Here is a 21,019-nt window from a genome sequence, read left to right as displayed (position 1 = left end):
TATAAGTTTGACATATAGAGATGATGGTGACTCCTCATCTTGGGTTAGAGTTCTCTCATCTATATGTCCTCCAAAACCAATTTGTTTTTCTGAAGTGAACATTCTTATGACAGTCAGGATCTCTGATCAAGGGGAGGTGAAAATATGTCTGGTAAATTGGTTGCAAAACCAGGAAGTAATATTGATATTGTTAGACTTACAAAGCTAATTCTTGTGCTTCTGAGATGAAGATGTGGGGTCAGCTGCTGTTCACCTGGTTTTCTTCAGGTGACCACATACTGCAGAAAATTCAGACTCTAGAACTTTTCTGTGTAGCCAGACAATTTTTATTTGAACTCTGCTAGTTTTAACTATTGGCCCATCATTAATTTTACTTATAAATGTATCATTTATTATTAATGGATATTATAATTTAATGTGGTCTGGTCAAAATGTCTTCCTATTACCCCTTCCCAGGCCACCTAGCTAATTTTTGTTTGTGCTCTTTTAGAGGTAAATTTTTGGGCTTTGTTTTACAGTTTATGGGGCCGACCTGCCCCACGTACAGGCACCAGATGAGGCAGAACTGCCTCCCATGCCCCGGCTCAGTTGGAAGCTACTACTCTGTCCAGCAGAGGTTTCATGACCGTGGTGGAACAAATCTATCCTGGACATTGCATTTTGTCTGGGGAAAGGGAGACGGCTGTTCCCTCTAGTGGAGAAAGCGCAAGACCTCCATCCCTCATGCTTTTTATTGAGAAGCATACGCATGAAAGATACAAGGTCAAAATTCATAAATCATCAATAGCTTTTAGGCACCTGGATTACAGTTGACAGTTACAGATTCTCGTCGGCAGCCGTCCGTCTCGAGAGACGATGGTGTAGCTTCTTAAGAGTCTATCTGCACCGCCGAGAATGGCTGTGCAGTCCGACTCGGGAGTGACACGGTATCTGTCTCCTCCCGTGTTGAATCGACATCTTGCGATGATGCTGGAGTGTCCTCTCCAGTGAAGCTGAAGCTACAGAGCCTGGGCAGGGTGATATGGAGGGTCTGCTGTTGCCCATGCAGCAGACCCCCCCTCTCTTCGCAGCTGAAGGGTCCAAGGGAAAGACGGAGTCAATACAGCTTGGCTTCAGGTGCGCCGCAGGAGTTGCCGGTGTTGACTACAACGTCAAACCGCCTTAGGGACTCCGGCTCCGGATTTTCTGTCGGGGCTTACTCCCTTAGCCTTTCCCCTGAAGAGGTATGCCGCAAGGCAGCGGAGGTTTTTTGGAGTCAGAGTTTTCCTTCTCTGATGTACCCTGACTGGAAGATCGAACCAGCGACGCTTAGCTCGCAGGCCGACGCTCAATCCACTGAGCCAAACCAGCCAGGGGCAACAGTTACAGATTATAGATATCAATATAGAGGGCATAGTGACCAGTCTGTGTTAGGGTCTATTAAAATTTTGACGCCACACTGGCATTAGGTGCAAGGTTTCATATATTCCTTGCTAGAGATTGTTTATACTTAATTACAAGATAAGAAAAGCAGAGCAAGTTCCAAAGCATAATAAACATTCTTTAAATCCAATTCCCATGGAAACCCCCTGAATGATTTTTGGCCATGTCTCCTGCACAGCCTTCCAGTGCACTGTTGAGACTTAAAGACAAGCCGGAGCGGGGCGGGTGGGGTTGGGGGGGTAAGTCTAGCTCACAGCCAGGGTTACAATTCCCAAAACCACAAGGAGTGGTTCCCCACAAGCTTATAATTATATTAGCACTATTTCATTTTGGCTCATAGATTTTACACACTTCACTGCTTTAAAAACTCTGCTGACTTCCTCTTGTCCAAAGGAATATTTACTTTAAAATCTTGAAATGAAAAATGTATGAAAAGCTCTGAGATGAGGACAAGGCATCTGCATCATTTTACATACAGAAGTTTGAAAACTACAGGTTCATAAATTGTCCTTCATTATCCAACTCTATCATCCGAACTACCTTTGAAATCCCATTTCTAGCCATATTTATCATACATTTTTCTCAATTTGCTTACTGCCCTCTAGTCTCTAGGCTTATTAGATGTTTTTATATTTTCACAAATTTTATCTCTGTTTAAGAGGCCCATCTCTGCATTACTGCAAATAACACCTCCTCAGTAAATAATAACAGCTAACACTTGTTGAGTGTTTTCAGTATGTTGCTAAATCTTTCCAAGAAATATATCATCTAGTTATTCCTGCATTTCACAGAGGAGGCTGTAAAGGAGAAAGATATCCTACAAATACTGGAGATCCGTGCTCTGATTGCTGCTTCTGATCACACAGGTGCAGAGGAGGACGTGGCCATCCCTTGTTGTGACACATCACATCTCCCTATTGTCACAAACTTCTCTCAGACCAGATGAAGTGATTGCCAGAGGACTTAAAGGTCCAGCACCCCTTTTTCCCCTCCTTCATTGTTTTCTTTTGCACCTTTTGGATCTAGATGTTAAAGAGGAGGACATTTAAAAGCAACTCAGGCAGTTACTCAGCAAGCCATGATTGCTCATTCTAGACTCCCATCCTAACTATCTCTTGTAAGTAGTTCTTTATTCTTGTTACCTTTGTTTGCCATTACCATGGGGTATAAAGAATTTCACAAAATGCCTCACCTGTGTCTAATTTCTATAATGTATGGTTATTTTATACATTATAATGAAATACTAATACAAACACAAAGCATACTTTTTTGAATAATTACTGTATATGCTTATCTTATTTAATCCTGACAATAACTAGCTGAGATGGATTATATTGTTCAATCATTTGTATGGATGACAGTCCCAATGCTTAAAAGAGTATATAATTTACCCAAGGTTGCCATTACTTAGCACCAGAACTAGATCTGACCCCATCCGGTTGGCTCCTAAGTTCTTGGTCATAAATCTGAAATCTGAGTAAGAAGAAGGAAGGGACTTCTAAGAATAGCTTTTCAACCCATGTGATTATTTTAATGCTCAGAATTCTGAAATGTTGGCCAGTCAATGAAAGCAACTATTGTGGATGCTTGCATATTCTCTTTCTTGAATGTAACACCTGGGGTATTTCAAAAGAATGAGAATTATGATAAAGCAGATTTAAACAGGAAAAAATAGTTTGTCATTTTGCAGCTCTGAAAATAATTATAATCCCCAGGAGTAGATTGCATGAAAAATGTCCCTTCATTATGTCTACTGTGAGTTAGCACACATGCCTAGAATATTATGGTTGTTAATAGAAAAGTGTTTTTAAAATAAGCATTGATTATACTCACACTCTATAAAATACTCTTATTTGTAAAAATAACTTAAAAAGTAATAATTACTTTGACTTTTTTCTTGATTTTTTTGAGATCACTGCTTTATTGTTTTATAATTAAGTGAAAAATCTCAGGAAAATATGTATAACTCAATACTTTAAAAGTTGTTGTTGCCTAGACTTTGAAAAGTTATTCAGTACTGTTATTTTAAAATGGCTGTGTTTAAATATGAAAATTCATATTTAGTTCTTTTAGTGAACTAATGGTTTTTGCTATTTAAAATTAAAATTAAATACAGTTATTTCAGTTTGAATAGGAAAACTTATGTTCTAAAAATAAATTCATGGACAGTTTCCTAGGGAGTTTCTAGTTGCTTTTACCTATGTACATATTATTTTGGTCAGCTTACGTGCAGGGCTATGGAGACAGTAATTAATAATCTAAGATTTCTTTAATAAAGCATTAATGTGATCGATCCAGAAGATACAATGCTGTTGATTTTCAAACTTTGCATTCCCTTGTGTACTAAGTTATTAATCAACTCAATGACTTCACTGAGATATGCTAATTAATAAACCCTTCTGATTAACTCACTGATATGACCTTGCCCTGATGATCATTACTGCAAAAAAAAAAAAAAAAAAAATTCACGTCCTTTATTATCTTGTATAAGTAACCTATAAAGAGTTTGAAAACCATCAAGAAACATGAAACACCATCATTTTTCAGACCTATTTGGGTAATATTCAACTTGGTCCCTGAGGTTAATAAAATGAATAAGGGAAAGTTGCTTCAGTTTCTGTGTTTATAGAGGTAAAGAAAGTGGCATAGGGCCCTAGCCAGGTGGCTCAGTTGGTTGGAGTGTCATTTCATACACAAAAAGGTTGTGGGTTTGATTTCCAGTCAGAGCACATACCTGGGTTGTAGGTTTGATCCCTGGTCGGGGCACATAGGTGGGTTGTGGGTTCAATCCATGGTTGGGGCACATATGGGAGGCAACTATCAATGTTTCTTTCTCACATTGATGCTACTTTCTCTCTCTCTCTCTCTCTCTCTCTCTCTCTCTCTCTCCTTCCCACTCTTTCTAAAATCAATAAATATATATGTTTGGGTGAGGAATAAAATTTTTTTTAGATAAAGAAGCAGCACAGGAGTGTGGGGGCTGGACATTGGGCCACTCTGGCTTGGGCATTTGGGCATGGGGTTTCTTCTATTAAGATGCTGCACACTCCAGCAAACTCAAGCACTTTCTCTCTCTGGGAGACTCATTTCTTAATATGGAAACTCAGGACACTAGAGAATATGATTTCTAAAGTACCAGTAACTGGCCCCATCTTGTGCCAGCTCTTGCTCCTGCACCACTTAGGAACTTTCTTCACAACAGAGCTGGATAATCATCACCATCGTCAATGTTTTAATTCTTTGTTACAAATAACAGTCACTAACTCTGGAGCCTGAACTTAAAAAATTTTTTTTGTACAAACCCTAGAGAGTCCATAGGATTTAAGGAGGCTAAGAACCCACCCCACCCCCACCCCCCGCTTAGAGTCTTCACAACCAGAAATACAGTCAAATGTACCACAGCACAGCTTCGTGAGGATACCATTGCCTCAGACGCTGAGGCTGTTATTCTTGACACCCTATGACAAGACGCTGAAAGTTGCTATTGGTGATTCTTCCTCTACTATACCCAGAAATCATAGGTTCTCCACTGCAGAATGTAAATCACACTCCGGGACTCTGGACGTCTACATTGCAACATTCTGACTGAGGCTGAGCAGAGGTCTGCTCAGCATGCTTATGGACCACAGCTACCTCCAGCATAACTGGATCTTCTGTTTCATATGGCTCAAGCTGGAGGATCCCCTTAACTGCATGTTCAACCTTCTTCAAAGTTGTCTCTTACTCTATGCCCTTCTCAGTAATAGCAGGCACCTGATAATGGGTTGGTGAAGTATTTCCAGGTTCAGACTGTACTGACCCCAAGACCAAAGTGCTCTGCCCAAAGCAGTGTGTGTCATGCCTGTAATAGACATAAAGTGCTACCATGAGCAGTGTGCTCCTGGGATAGGAGATGAAGGCTTACACATACTCTTCACTTCCCAAGGATATCACGCATGTTCCCATGAACTGGGTCCCTGAACTCTTTCTCAGTTCCAGGGACTCTAATTTACAGTATAATTTACTTTCCACCGTAGGGTGGCAGAATAACCCATCCTAAAATATGCCCCTTTGCCATAAAGACTACTTTGAGCTGTAGACAACTGAGAAGAAGCAGATCCAAGGAAAGCTCTTTGTCTTCCCCTCCCCTCCATTTGCCTAAAAGCAGGACATACATTTGTAAAAATGTTTACTTCTTCTCTTCTTACAGGAAGGACAGATGTCATGAAGACAGCTCTAGCAGCTTACCAGGCCAGAGACAGAACTAGAGGAATCTACATAACAAACCTTACTAGCTGGTCCTTATTCTCCATATTCCCCCATATATTTACCTTCCCACAATTTGCTTTCCCTAAAAACCCCTTTTTCTTTGTCTTGTCATTTCTCTAATAACATATTGTTATTTTGTTAAGTTGCTCTAGAAGGCCAAGTTCTAACCACCTCTTTGAGTTATTCATCTGAGTTCTCCTGTGTCTATGCATCATGTACCTGTTAATAGACATCTCTTTGGTTTTGTCTTGTTAATCTGTCTTTTGTCTAATTTACAGAGGCCCTGCTAGGAAGATTTTCTTCCTCTCCTACACCGTTTTTTATAGGTAAATGATGTAGCCTTGGGTTCACCCAGTCTTGACCTGTTCACTTTTTGTATGCTTATTTGTTTTTTAAAATCAGTCAAGCAACACCCTAACTGGCTACCTGTGAGAACCTTCTTCATCAGCCTTATCTGCAGATCCCCCAGTTGCCATCGCATTGTCAGTGTTGCTGCCTGGCACCTGCAATTTCAGAATCCTGTCACTCCAGTGGATGCTGGGGACTTTCCAGCAACATGCCCTGCTGCCATGCTGACCTACAAGATAGCCAGCACTGAGCTGGTCAACAAATAAATAAATGGTTCCTAGTGTTCTTTATTACTTCTGGAGTCAGAATGCCCTCTGGGCCCTCCCAGGACACAGGGTACCTGGCAAGTTCTCTGGCTTTATGTAACAAGGCTGTTCTACTGTGTCCATCTTCCAGAGTTGTTTAGTTCCTTGCTCCTTGTTCCCACCAGACCATGCTTGCATCTCCGCAAAAATACCTATATGCCAGTATTTCTATATTTCCCCAGATTAATTAAGGTGTAATTGAAAAAAATGTATATAATTAAGGTGTGCACGTTATGCTTTAATATGTGTATATATTGTGAAATAAATACTACAATGATGTGTTTATTACCTAAATTACAATTTTCTTTATGTGGTGAGAACACAGTATCTACCCTCTTAGCAAATTTTAAGGCCATGATGCAGTATTGTTAAATATAGTCACTGCACTAATCTCCAGAACTTATTTATCTTATAACTAAAATTTTGTACCTTTTGATCAACATCTACCCACTTCCCCTACCTCCAGCAACAACCATTCTATGTGATATATAGAATAGTATTCAATCTTAAAAAAGAAAACTCTACCATTTGTGACAACATGGATGAACCTGGAGGACAGTATGCTAAGTAAGCCAGACACAGAAAGACAAATAAGGCATGATCTCACTTGCATGTGGAATCTAAAAAAGTCTAACTCAAAGAAGCCATTCTTTCTTTTAAATTTCAAGGAGACATACAGTAGTGTGTTAGAAATGTATTCCTGTAGTGCACACTGTTGATCTTAAACCTCCCTGCAGAGCTGTTCTGAAACTTAGAAGAGATACTATTTTTAATAATATACATTTATTATCATTATCATGATTAATATTTCAGTGTCCTTTTAGTATTTCCTTGTTCTTCTGTATTCCAATAGGCAAGTCGTGTAATTCTCCTTTTTTTTTTCTGTTCCCAAATGAGTAACACATTAAAAAATACCAATTTGTTTGGGATTTCTGTGTGATTTCTAAGAGCAGGAGCTTTCTCCTTCATATAAGAAGGTGCTGGCTGAACTTCTACTGTTATCAGATAGATGAGAGGACAGAGAAAATTTCCTTCTGCTTTAGGATTCCCACTCCCCTTATCTTCAGGGTTCAGTGCTTTAGAGAAGGGCTCTTTAGCCTCTACACACACAGAGTTGTAGTTTCTAGGACCCTGGGACCTATTCAAGTTCCAAGAGCTATTATTGCAGAAGTGAATACAGAAGAAGGAATGTATGTCATTGTTAAAATGTAGTTTTGGGAGTAAAAACTAATCTGAAAATGGTACTTATGTGAGAAAACATGGAGAAGAATGGAAGTCTCATTGGAAATGAAGGACAACTGGTCCATAATGGACAGCCATAAAGAAAGAGATTCCATTTGGCCAACACAGCTATGAACAGAAAAACCTTATATCCAAGGAGATGGTCTTTTTCTTTTCATAAAGTTATTTTCGTATTATACCAGCAAAACCCGTAAATGCTTTGCATCCATTACAGTATATGTCTTGCTTTTAGCACCTTTTTATCTCCTTTGTCTGAATCAGTGACCAGGTGGTCAGCTACCTGGAGTAAGTGGTGCTGGGGCCATTAGCCTCAGGCATCAAAGCCTGCATGGGTCCTGCTGGCACTTTTCTATAACTAATTTGGCCTTCTGTACCTAATTTACAGGACAATACATTTGACAAAGAATGCATTGAACAACGACTCTGAAGTGTCTGGCGTTTGATTTGCAGTAACCCTGCTGCTCTGTGGATTTCAGATTCCTCTTCTAACCCTTTCAAAAATATAAGAAACTGAAAACAAAGTGGAACTTCTGGAGCAAATACAAAAATAAACTCAGAAAGCATTCATTTCCTTTCCTTTCTGGAATATTAGAAACACATCACATTTATTACTTCTCTGCAGCTCTCTAATTCACTGTTTCTCAGGAAGTAGAAGCGAGTTGTTTATAAGCCTATATGATTCTTATCACATTTACTACAGAAAAACAAAACACCTTTTTCAGGCATTTAATACTGTATGATCTTGCTGCAGACCAGTGTTACCCCAGGGATGGCAACCCTCAGCCACTACAGGGGAGTACTTTCTGAAGCACTGTTTACCTGAGCTTTTATGTGCTGCCACTCAGCCTTTCTCAGATAATGTCCCCTCTTCTATTTTTTAAAAATTGAATAACTTATTTTCTAAATTTATAGTTGAACTTACATAGGGCAATATGCATATGTTTCACATTCACTCGTAAGTAATCATATAAATGCAGCTTCAATGACACTAAATTGCTAAACACTTTGGTTTTGTTACACTCATTCAGTTAAGTACCAAGGAGTTGTTTTATTAAACTGACATACTATTTCCATACAGTTTTTTTCAGTTTAATTATTTTTCTTTATAAAAACAATTATTTGGGAGAAGTAATTGTTCCAATAACAAGCATTAACTGCAGAACAATGTCTTTCATTTGTGAGAATTTCTTTTTTTTTTCATTGACTCGATTGGGATGACATTGGCTAATAAAATTATACAGGTTTCAAGTATACAATTCTATGATACTTCATCTGTTTATTGCATTGTCTGCCTGCCACCCAAAGTCAAATCTCCTTCTATCAACATATATTTGATTCTTTTTACCCTTTACTTACTCCTCAATCCCCTTCCATCTGGTAACCACCATACTATTGTCTATATCTATGAGTTTTTGTTTGTTTGTTCTTGTTTGTTCATTTGTTGCTTTCAGTTTTCTATCCCATATATGAGTGAAGTCATAAGGTTCTTGGCTTTCTCTGTCTGACGTACTCTGCTTAGCATGATATTGTCAAGATAAATCAATGTTGTTGTAAATGGCAGTATTTCATCTTTTCTTATGGATGATGTCCCCCTTTTCAATGCAGAAACCTTAATTTTTGTAACCTCACAGTACTGGACACAAAACTTTACACTTGTGGGTCTAGCGATGGCTGACAATTTACAAGAGTTAGACTTCACTTTGCAAATGAGTATTAAATTAGTCTTAAAATGCCAGGAGCAAATACAGCATTATGCCTCTGGTGGTGGTAGAACATGAGACATCAAGGTTTTCTGATTCACAGGCTGAAGTGCCTTTGTACAGGAAATTTTTCCTGATAATTAAATTGCTGACAAATGCTTATGCTCATTTATAAACCATGTTTCATAGAACCTGTAATTCATTTCCTTTTCTTCTTCCCTCCAAAGGACTCTGGCAAAGTTAATAGGAAAAAAACCCATAAAAAATAGTAAGACAGAAAAAATTATTCATTGTTAATAAAACATGAAAACCAAAGGTCCATGTGTTAATCTTTCAGTAAATTGCAAATGTTTCCACATGCACATTTATGAAGCATAAGTACCTTGATTTTTGGCAAATGTTATAGAAAAGATGAAAGCAGAAAAGAAAGAATCAGATAACAAAAATAGAGAGGCTTTTGGAGAAAAAGCATGGTGTTTCAGTGAGTCAGCTTTTGTAGCAAACACTGATGTGTTCTTGGGTGAATATTATATTTTAACTGAAATATGACCATTAAAATTTTATGTATGAAGATAATATTTTATAATTTTAAGTCACAAACTGGTTGATTATTCACCTATTTAAGGACAGTTATAAAGACTCAAAAATATTAGAACTGTAATTTTCAAGGCATTCAGAAATTCATTCTTCATTTTCATTGGTATAGAAATGAGAGTCTCCTTTAGTTCACTAACAACATAAACTTAGACACTTGGAATCACACCAGAGGTCTAAATATAGCCAGATACTAAATAAAAGATCAAGGGCTCTGAGCAGGAATTACATCACTAGAAGGTAGGCATGGTTCAATTTAAGTGCGGGTCATTCATTTTAATTAGATTATCATAGGAAATTAAAGGATAGTTTCTGCATAAACACATATGCTGTTCCAAGTTTTCAAATGGAATTAGAATTCCTATGGACTGCGAGGGAAATTTTTCCTGACTTAAACAGTTAAAATTAGTGTCATATGGGCTTTAGAGAAATTGGTAATAATTTCCATTATGATGATCACTGAAAATAAATTACGGGTAGATGAAAAAATGGTTCAATGTTTTTGTTTTTTTTTAATTTCATGTTTTACATGTTAGAATCTATTTCCTTTAAATATATTAAAAGATTTTCCCCTTGAATTAATTCTATTTAAGAGTGATTTGCCATGTTTTCTTGTTTCACAACAAATTCTGAAACATTTATTTCACTCATCATCTTTTCTTGTAGCTCATTTAGAAACACAACTATTGAAGCCAACTTTTAAGAAAATGTATTCTACTAATCTACTTGCAATATGAAATAATAGAAACACGATACCAAGAATAAATCATGGTGAATATTAAAAAATACAAAACCAAAGCACTCTGTGCAACATACACAGATAATTACTGTCTCATGATGAGTGAGTCTCCAATTTTAATCATTTCTTGTATGAAACATTTGATAAATGATATATTTTTTATTATTTGCTTGCTCAGTTTTCTTCTAGTGGTCATAGCATAGTAAAATATGACAGAATTTTGACCACATATAGAGTCTTCAAAAATTTTTTTTGGCTGAAAAATTTTAATTTGTTGATGTAGAGGCCTTTACTCTTCTTTCCCCATAACCTATAGACATTTAAATAGACACTAATTCATTAGATTTTTATTTTTAATTTGAAGCTGCACTTTAAAGATTACACTTTCTAAGTAAGGGATGTTTATTCTTTTTTAGCTGTGATGTAGACCCAGGCTGAGATTTCCAGTTGAAAGTCTCCACAGAAGCAAGCAGTGTAATTATAATTACTTAAAAATGAGTTGAGTAATTCTTAGCTGATTACTTCCTACAAGCATAACTAATCTAATGTTTCACTTCCCATGCAATAATGGTTAAAATGCTAATTGTTGAGGCCTTAGTAAAACTTAATTGTCATTTGCCTCAGCTGTGCTAATTATTAGCCATATCACTCCTCATTTTTGAAAAGAGATTCTTTATTTAGTAGGACCGAGAAGGACCCTACGCCAATATCCTCCCTCCTTCCCTAGTTTCTGTTTCTTACACTGAAACATCAGGGAGGGAAGAAAGATGAGAGAGGAAATGAAGTGGAAAAAAATGTACTAACATACATAGATCACTTAAGATCATGCCTCACACCCTTAGATCAGACAAGTGTTATAAAAACAATCCTTTATACAAAGCTGCTAACTGACCAAGTTGATCTCTATATTTCTTTGAAGGAATACAAGGATAGGTAGAGGTAAACAATGAAGTTGGCACAGAGTAAAGACCAAGCAGTCCTGAGTCCCTGCTTGCTTTTTACAGAGGACACAAATATGGTTGCATTTTGGGCCATATCACCCCAGCTCCAATCCCCTGCAAAGGCATCACATCTATTCCACACAGCTCACTAGCATACATTTGTAATAATATATTTCCCCAATCTTTAGTGTATATATTTTGAGAGTGTCTAATCAAGGCATCCAGCATCCTCCTTAATGAACAATTTTCAGGGAAATAAAATGACTACAATTTTTTCCACATAGACTCTTCCAATTGTTTTGTTATTCCTTATCATATCCTCTGCAGCCTCATCGATCTCCCTTTTCAGTGTTCACACCCAAAAGATATTTGTAGACATAATTATGTCCTTCCCTGTTGTCACTTAGGAGAGTTATTCACATTGCATTCATTTAACATGTCTTCATAAATCAGTGCAAGCAGCCCCTTAATCATTTTCATTGCTTTCCCCTAAACTCCATCAGGTTTTCTCATGTTTTGCACACACAATTAGAAATCCAAAGGCCAAATAAATACTCTAATATATGAGCATACCAGATTCACTGAGAAGCTGCTTTGATTTTTCCTTGTTCAAGTGATGGTCTTATGGTTGCAGTTTTACATTTCATGAACTCCCTGAAGAATAAAAAAACAGCTACCATCCTGACACATACGAGACTTTTAATTCCCACAGTCACACGGTTGGTTAGACAAGCGACCATTTTTATTCCCAGTTTAGAGATAAAGCCAAAGCTCAGGTATTATGGCAGACATTTCTGTTGGAGACAATTTTTATTAAACTTGAATTCATTTCAATCCATGAAATATATACATTAGTCCTTTTCTAGTAAATTGAATCATTTGAAAATATCTAGCTAAATTTAACAGAACCAAAAATTATGGAAATGACAAATTTTTATATTACTTTTTGAAACCAATAATATTTGTGATAAAAACAGTTTAAAGTCACATAAAAGTCAGAATAATTCTAATCCCAAGAGTCTGTCACAGCTTAAGGAAACTCCTTTTTCACCATTTCTCGACATATACTATTTCTTCTATTGAAGCACAACTTACCCTCACGATCTCACCTAACCCCTCCCAAGGACCTCACCTCCAAATATTATCACATTGAGCACATTGAGGGTTAGAGCTTCAACGTATAAATTTGAAGGGTGCAGGACACAACATCTAGTCCATAATACAGTCTAATAATATTTCTCTTAATATCTGCTCTTCCGATAGCTTTGTTAACTTGTTTTTTTTTTTTTATATTACTCTATAAATATCTAAGCAATATATAATAGTGGTGAAGAAGTTGAAGTTTAATCAGTCAGGGAGTCAAAGAAACAATGATGAAGTCTGAAATCTGTACCTGCAATTGCCTGTTTTGTGGATTTGCTTTAGAGTAGGAAACTTGGACATTAATCTTGGGTCACCAAGTCATTAACTCAGTCTTGGTACTTAACTCCTGCTTTGTACTTAAAACCACATTACAAATTCTCCACCTAGCACTCCTATTGTCCTCTCAGACTCTAATGGGTGATCATGAATAATTCATTCTCCCAAATTAACCTCTATTGGATCTCCATCTGTAAGCTCTCAACATCAGTACTCTGAACCAAAGAAAATAGGTTTTCAGACTCCCAAAGTGGAGAAAGCTTCCACAGGGCATCCATGGGAGGATAGCAATAGCTTTGTGGCTAGTGCATGGTAGGCCCTAAATATATATATTTAAATGAATTAAATAACTATATTTCCCTGTTCCTATGCAAACTGTTTCTAAAAGTTTTAGGTAGAAGTGGAAGAGGACTTGATTCTGGTCCTAAGGAAGAACAGAAATCTATTAGCTAAAGCATTGCCTCTTGCTTTGCTGATACATAGTAGAGATGAGGTTGGAAAAGCTTCTCCACCTTCTTCCTGCCCTATAAACAGAGGTGATGCCTGAGAGTGTCACAGCTACAATGAGACCAGGAAGCAATGACACCAGGGAAGCCCAGGGTATCACCAGGATGTCCTCTGGGCCTCTGAGGAGCTGCTGTTAGAAACACACGCATTCCTAATGAAGACAGTTCCTTTTTAAAAAAAAAAAGTATTTTATTTATTTATTTTTAGAGAGCAGGGACAGGAAGGAGGACAAGAAGGAAAGATACATTGATGTATGAGGGAAACATCGATCAGTTGCCTCTCACATGCTCCCAAACCAGGGACAAGGCCCCCAACCCAGGCATGTGCTCCAACCAGGAATCAAACTGGCAACATTTCCTTTTATGGATGATGCTCAACCAACTGAGTCATACCACTCAGGGCAAGGAGAGTTCTTTATTCAGTTCTAAGACATTGTAAGAAAAATGCTGGAGCAATTTAAAACCTTCTTAGGAACCCTGTTCACAAACAACATTGCAAATCAATGTGTAAAAAACAATTCAAAAGATACTCTGAAATGACTCCTGGGAGAAAAAATCAAATATAAGGGAATTTTAATGGATGTAGTAGCAATTTATTTTTATTATTTATATTACATCTAAAGTAATTTATCATTTGTTAGCAAAGCAAGACTGAGGTTTATCACAAAGTAAAGTGCATATTAATCATTAATTATTAGGAATTCTCAATTCTGTATTAAAAACTTTTCCTAGTTGCTTAAATGAGTATGTCCATTTTGATGCGTGTACAGCCCTCACTTGAGGAAAATTATTGGTGGAGATCTTTATAACTGAAATATTTGAGCCCTCTGTCAAAGCGACTTTTGAAAACTAGGATTGAAAGCTAGAATCAAAGTCAGAATGACAAGTTTACCCTGTGTTTTATAGCACAATTCCAAAAAGGCACCAAGCCATTACAATAGTGAGTGATGATAGTAGCTATGTCCTTTTGGCTTCGGGGCAAACATAAGTTTCAAAATGTCTGAACTATATATTTCTTATGTTTTAGCTTCCCTGATACTTTTGCTGTGGTTGACATAAAGCTATATAAATGTATATAAGTGAAATACAGAGGGAGATTTTCAATGTTAGCCACAGCCATTTAGATAGTTGAATACATTGATAGCTAAGTTGGATAGGAAAGGAAGAACTTCTCCTTTGAGAACCACTTTCCTTTGACAATAATTCAAGGCAGCATCTTTAAGTCTAAGTGACTTGCAGGTGCGTTCGTTGAGGAAAGGAAACCTTGATAAAATAAAATGAATACTGGCTTTGAAGGATCTGTGAGGAAATTGCTACTATTGCTACTGGCTCTTTGGTATTTAAGGTCTCTGAACCTCTTTGCTGTTCCATGAAGCAGCAAAGCTCAGTGGTGTAGAATTTAAGCTTTAGAATCAGACATCCTGGCTCCTTCACTCAGGAGCTCTGTGTCAGTGGCAATTTCACTTAATATGTCTAATATTCTAGTTCATCTGTGAATTGAGGACAATAAAACTTGTCCTAGTGTTAATGTGGTGGGTAAATCTGGCAATGTACAAGAAGCACCTACTGTAATAAGTAGAAAGGATCCATGAGAGATGTTGAAAAAAAAAACAGAATACAATTACAGCATGGTAATACAGAATCATACTATTATTATAGCATACTATATATTATAATACACTATGCTTGCATATATTTTATACTTATGCTAGAATTATCTATGTTATATTTATAGTATTATAGTATATTACTGTTAAATTGAGATGTTAGGTCTGAAATGGAAATCTCATCTGAAAAATCTAAAATAATAAAAAAAGGCAATGAACCAGGCTTTCAAAGATTTTAATGTACAAAATTTCAGTGGCAAATAGAGACACCTGAATTAATGAGTAGGAGTGAATATATTTGGAACTACTGTGGAGAAAGCATCAGGGAAAAAAACAAGACTGTGTGAGGCCAATTAGATTTTTTGAAAAATGAAATCAATTTCAAAAAGAGCAATTTGGCATCTTATACATTGGCTGTAGTTAGTATCCATCAGAAGTAATACAGAAACCAAGACAGCAGACTTATCACTCAGGTGGGCAAAGGTCAGCACATGGCAAATAGGTCACCTGCTACCCAAGCTGGAGATTTGAAGTACCTTCAGAAACTTGCTCAACTCACTAGTAAAGACTAAAATGCATTTTAGTGATTATTTTTGAAGCAATAGGAGGAGAGGAGAGGAGTCAAAACGACCCTTAACAAATATTGCAATAAGTGTAAATGTTACTTCAGTAAAACCTTTGAAGGAAAATTTTTAAATAAAATATTGCTTAAATGCTTAGGCCAAAGGCTATCATTTTGCCTGAATTTGTCAATGTAGCAGAAAAGTAAAATTTTTCATTCTTTTGAGGGAGAGGGAGAGAGAAAAGAAGGAGGAGGAGGAGGAGGATGGGGAGGAGGGGGAAGTATGGAATGGGGAGGGGGAGGAGGAAGAAGAAGGAGAAGAAAATGAAGAGGAAGAAGAACAAGAAGGAGGAGGAGGGGGAAGAGGAAGTGGAGAGAAGGGTAGAGAGAGAGGGAGACAGAGGCAGAGCCAAAGAGAAAAAGAAGAAAGATGGAAGAATGACAAGTTAAGGTAGAAACAGACAACCCTGATTTCTTGCATTTCTGCCATTTCCTGTGAAGAGTATTATAAAAGTAGCTCACTGATTCTAGGAGGAGCATAAGTGGTACTTGGAGTGGGACTGAAACACCCGAATGGAGCCTGGCCTTATCAACCAATCACAGCTGAGGACCAGATGCATGCTAGAGACTTGTCTAGAAAAGCAGACCCACATAGCCAAGACTTGGTGTGTCTTCTGAGCCCCAGCTGATACAGAGAAAGATTGGGAACAATTCATGATTATGGTATGCAGTATACTTCAGCATGGTTTGTTAAATAGCTTTTTATGGCAATAGCTAACTGACACATAGGTAAATATCCAATAATATAAAATTAAAATTTTACATGCTTCCCTAAGTTCCATGAGATAAATGCTTAAAATGCACTTATTTAATATGAAAATTTTGATGAATATATAATATTTGAGAACAATACGTATATTATATATTTAAACCTCCAATATAATATATGAAAGTAATAAAATATTTCAAAATAAGGTAATTTGATTTTAACATTCTAAAATATACATAGATGTATAAAGGAAGACTTAAATGGTGAAAATATTAAATGTGTTCAAACACACATAAAAATCATTCAAAATAGAACTTGATCAGTACCGCTTCATCATCTTTTTTTCTTAATCCTCACCCGAGGATATATATTTACTAATTTTATACAGAGGGAAGGGGGAAGAGACAGAAAGGGGCAGAGAAAGAAAGAGAGACAGAGAGATAGAGAAATATGAGAGAGAAACAGCGATCAGTTGTCTCCTGTATGTGCCCTGACCAGGGATTGAACCTACAACATTTTGGTGCATGGGACAACCATACAACCAACGGAACCACTGAGCCAGGACTACTTTATGAATTAAAAAACAAGGTGTATTTCCTACCAAATAAAAGAACAAAATTTAATTTTTTCATTTGCATTAAACATTTTTATTTCTTATGAGGAGAGGGTTATCCTCATGGTATCCTTGAACATAATTTATTAAAACCTCCATTTCTGGAGATATTCAATAATTTAAATAGATACAATGGTGGGATTTGACGTTTGGTGATATATTGAATAATTTCTTTCTAGCACAGATGACTAACTATTAAAATCTACATTGCGGTTTATAAGTTTTCTATATAAAATGTATTATAATCAATGATCCAGGTTGATTCTCCAATATACTTTCTAGTTTTAACAGTCTGAAATCTACTCAACTATTTCAGATCCTTTTTTTCCTTAGATTGATCATGAAAAATGAGCTCTCATCTTCTACAGAGAAGGCATTCATCCTCTTCATGTTAGAAGTCAGAGTGGGACTGAGAGAAAGAAGTTTTGAAACACTAAGTTGACTCTGATAAAATGTATCTTTTTCTTCTTGTGTTATCAATTTGAATTATTTGGTGATGAAGCATATAATAAAAATGCTATCTATTTACAAACAGTGACCCAGGGAGTTCTTAGTTTTAAGAGAAAATTGGCATCTATGCAAACTGGTATAAAAGATCCAAAAGAAATATTATTAAATAAATTATTCAAGCATGTATTACAGAAATAATTACTGATATGTGCATTTTTAAAAGATCCTTGATTCTTTATTAAAATAGAATTGTCACTTAACTTAGAGGTGATACTTTTTTGCAAACCCACCAATAAATAACATGTTTATTCATTTCCTCTTGGAATCTAAATGTTGGTTTCAGAGTACCTTTGTAGATTTATGGGAAAGTCTTCAAACTTTTCAGATCACAAGATTCATGATGTGATTATCTAGCAGTTGCCATGTACAAATAAAAGTACCATAGTGTTAATAATATGAAAAAATAGAGCAAAAAATTGACAGGAGAGGACTTCCAGTTCCAGCCAAGATGGAGTAATAGGAGCTAGACTTACCTCCATCCTGAAACAATTTTAAAAATAGACAAAATATTAAAAACAACAGTTTTTAAGATATTGGACAGCAGACATCAGAGGAGAGAGATCCTAGAGGAAAAAGAAAAAACAGATGTGATAAGCCCCAAATTGCTATGGTCTATAGCCTAGAGACAGTTTCCAGACCAAAGCTTAGAGACAGGAAGCCATGGGGATAAACCTACTGTCTGTGATAAGGACACAAAATCTGGAGAGACCAAGGCAGCTAACATATACAGACCGAGTACCAGAGAGGAGAGGTAGACAGGGAAAGCTCTGGAGCTTTGCAGAGGGTCCACCTTGAACTTCCGCTGAGCACTTATCCATGCACTTATCTGAGGAAACTACTCTCGGCTGGGGAAAGAACCACCTGAAAGGTTTAGAAGAAAAAGCAATCTCTGAAACCACACAGAGAGAGAAATATTTCCTGTTCCCCAATCTCGGAGTGAAAACTTTTATAATTTACAGGGCATCGAGTTGCGTACTCATAAAGGTTTTGGCTGAAGTAAAGGAAAAAATTTGCCCTAGATAAAAATTCTACACTGGTCCTATCTAACAAACATCAAAAGTAAGATCCCAAAAGACTGAACTATTACCAAGTAAGGCTCAAGAATATTTCTAGGAATATAAATATTATTCATGATCAAGCTACTGCTGAGTAAAGCTGAAATAAATATAATTTCAAGCAAAATAGATTTCAGAGCAAAGAATATTCTCAAGGATAAAGAAAGTTGTTTGATAATGAGTAATGGTTCAGATCATCATCATTCTGGATGAACTGGTTTATCAATGAAGATTAAATAAATATTAAGTAAGTTTAATGAAGATAAAAGTCTTCTTCACTATTCTGGAAGCTCTCAAAACAGCAGTCATATCCATGTCTGTTCCTGCATGCTTTGGGAAATGTCCTCTCCTTCATTCTGTGCAGCCTTATAGACTGTAACTCAATATGTACAGTCAACAAAAATCAGATTTTTTTCCAGGGAATTTGAATCCTGTGGAAGGACAGAAAGGGATTGATTGATTCATATCAGTGCCCCAAGAAGAGTGCCCATTTGTTCTGGCTGACCTAGTTCTGATTCTTCCAGATTATTCAGGTGTGTCTTTAATTTAAAGAGCAACATAAACTGACATCTGTCTACTTCTCAAAATGTAATTATAATGTTTTCTCAGTTTCTCATTAAACTCCAGTCACCTCAGTCCTCTCTCTCTCTCTCTTCATTGAATACTCCTTCTCTTCAAGGTCTTTGCACTTGTTGCTCCGTCCAGTAAGTGATTCCTGCAGTTCTACTTATAACCAGCTCCTCACATCCTTTGTATCTTCACTCAAACTTCATTCTTCAGAAAGGTCTCTACTTATTACAGTACCTACCATCGTTCTATTATTCTCTATAACATGGGTCAGCACTTTATGGCCCTCAGGCTAAATCAAGCTCATCATCTGCTCTCATAAATAAAACTTTATTGGAACATGGACAAAACTCATTTTTGGCCTTGCCTATGGCTGCTTTTTCCCTATGTGGCAGAGTTGAGAGCTGTAACAGTGACAGTATGTCTTGCAATGCCTAAAATATTTTCTAAGTCTTAAAAAAAGTGTGCTGACCCCTGTTTTATAATGTTATTCTGTTTATTTCCTTATACAACTAATCGCCATGTACAGTTATCTTGTTCATGTGTTAGTTAATTAATATATGTCCCTACTCAGCACTGTGGGACTTATGGAAGGGGGTGGCTTGCCTATCCTTAATCAGGTGAACATCTTTAATGCCTAACCAATGCCTGTTCAGAGTAAAAATAAGCAAATATTTGTGGCATAGCTGAATCAGTGAGAATGTCTCATCAACCAGTACCAGCAATACCATGTCTAGTACCCAACATAATTCTAACATTCCTCTGTAAGGCAGACCCTCTGCGATGCCCATTCTTATTTTATAACCATGTTTGTGTAACAGGAGTGGGCACTTAACTCAAAAGCAGTCCAGAAGCAGACAGCCAGGGTTCTATGACCACAAATAGAAGGAGGAACTAGGTCACAGGATACTGAGATATTGTTTTCAAGATCTGAAAGTTGGAAATGTGGTTCAGAAATTGGATTTGTCTTTGTTGAGATATGCCTATATAAGATTAATTTTTTTTGTCTCTGTGCATTCTTACATTAAACTCACCTTGTACTTAAGCAAGTTTGGTTGTATACCTGTTACATGCAACCAAAGGAAAAAAAAAACTAAACATGTCTAGGTTAGACTGGGTAGAAATGCACATAAATAAAAAAACACAGAATAACCAACTACACTCTCACAGAAGAACACAGTATGAGCTTTAACAATGAACAGAATCACAGACTGATGACACATGCTGCCAGTGTGGGTGCCCAGGGCAACAGTGAAACTACTACACAGTTTAACATGCCCTTGTGAGGACAAAATTGTCTTTTTGAAGCAATTGGTAGTAATCAATTACTTAAAGGTACCATGCCATGTTATTAAAGCTGCTAATGACAGACAAATCTTCTGAGCATGCTGATAGTAATGTTTTTGTTTTGCCAGTACAGAAATAAAATTCATATTCTAATCATCTTATTTCTTTTAAATAAGAAGTAAAAAGAAGTGTGATCTTGTTACTTTTTTCCCTAGGAGTTGTCTTTACTACCCTTAATGTCAAAGATAAAATGATAATGGCAATAAAATAAAATTTGCTCAATAAAAATATATTAATTAAGCACACAATTTGTGCCCAATTTTGTGTCCCTAGAGATTTATCAATTAATAAAGCTTAAGAATATATGTAATTATGGATGTTAAATTGGATCCTACACAACTCATATATAGGAACATTCAAAGATATTTAGGTATTTGGGGGAAAGCATAAATTATAAAACACTTAAAATCAGAAATAGTTTGAATGAACTGTGATTTATCACTGATTATGAATGCTAAGTATTCTAGAAAGCAATAGAAGAAAAGTTGTCAAATAACATTCAAACGTTCGCTAAAAGTAAACCAG

Source organism: Furipterus horrens, unplaced genomic scaffold (assembly GCF_987537825.1).
Source record: "Furipterus horrens unplaced genomic scaffold, mFurHor1.1.pri manual_scaffold_2, whole genome shotgun sequence".
NCBI classification, from domain to species: Eukaryota; Metazoa; Chordata; class Mammalia; order Chiroptera; family Furipteridae; genus Furipterus; species Furipterus horrens.
The sequence above is the reverse complement of the archived record's forward strand: the minus strand, read 5'-3'. Positions refer to the sequence as shown.